Source organism: Olea europaea, chromosome 11 (assembly GCF_002742605.1).
Source record: "Olea europaea var. sylvestris chromosome 11, O_europaea_v1, whole genome shotgun sequence".
Classification (NCBI taxonomy): domain Eukaryota; kingdom Viridiplantae; phylum Streptophyta; class Magnoliopsida; order Lamiales; family Oleaceae; genus Olea; species Olea europaea.
Genome location: NC_036247.1, coordinates 14,971,321 through 14,972,796, shown reverse-complemented (window position 1 = coordinate 14,972,796; position 1,476 = coordinate 14,971,321).

Here is a 1,476-nt window from a genome sequence, read left to right as displayed (position 1 = left end):
CCAAACAGCAGTCACTTGTTCACAGGATGACATATTATACAGTCTTTGGTCAAGACCTGGATCACACTTAAGTACAATATGACATGAACCAAGATCAGAAATTTCATTCAATGATTGAAAAAAACGACAATATGGATTCATCTTCAAGACATCTATCAATTTTCTCAAAGTCGTTTCACATAACCTGTCAGAATTTTTTAGTCTATTAGTGATTTCGTTATCAGTATCATAGAAGTATAACTGTAAATATGTTGGTTTCCTATCAATTGATAACAATGGATTTATAAAATGGTATACTTGTCCTTGAACTCTAAATATATATATATATATATATATATATATATATACCTTTATTATTTCTACACAAATTTTTATCATACTTAACACCAAAAGAAGTAAAAGCAAAATGATTATTATAAGTACGAGCAACTTTTTTAAAAGTAATTGTCTCACATGAAGTAGAATTAAATAGCTCAAACAATTTAGGAGGAACACTATTTAACTGTAATCTAATTTTTTCTTCACAACAACAAAAGCCCTTAGTTTCTTTATGAAACTTTTTTGCACCACAATATTTACAAATTGTAGATGATGGAAGAAAATAAGGTTTGGCAGGAATATCTCTTAAATTTATTCGTTTGGAATCAACTCTTTCAGAATCAGGTAAAATATTAGAAATTTCTGATACTTCATTTTGATTTTGATTTTCATTTTCAGAATCTTTTTGAAGAAAAATACTTTCATCCTTGTATAATCCAATACAATCATCATTACAACCTAAAAACATAAAAATAAAAATAAGATTTATGAAAGATATCATAAAAAAAATTAAAAAAACCTGTTTCAAAGTCACGACATCTAGTTCGCCTTTCTGGCGCATAACTTGTAGTAACTTTCAGAGAATACCAAATATGTATATTAAAATTACGTACAAAAGAGAATGAAAAAAATGAACAAAAAATCACATTTCAACAAATAATCATACCTAAAACCCTTTTACGTAATTTGTCTTCTTTTACTATTGACTTAAGTTGAGAATTTTGTGTTTGTGTGAATGATGTTCTTGAACGAGCACATTTATTTTTAAACCAATTACAAACATTCTTATCACAAATTTGGCCATATGACGACAAGTGAGAGACTATCTGTGCAATCTCCGATTTGTTTGGACTTGTGTTGCCTTCATGAAATATAGATTCAAGAACTTGAAGCTGGAGAAATGTAGGCGTCCAACCACCCATTATCACTGTGCAAACAAGCAAGCTATGTCAGCACGCAAGTTAACTGCAAAACTTAAACACAAAAATTATAATAAAATATACCATACTGACAAGGAAGAAAAATATTATTATATTATGCTAAGTCGGACAAATACAAGCATGCATAAATAGAGATAATATTTCGAATTATTATTTATTTAAACAAACATGCCTAATGAATAAAAACAAATATGATAGGGAAAATCTAAACAAAATT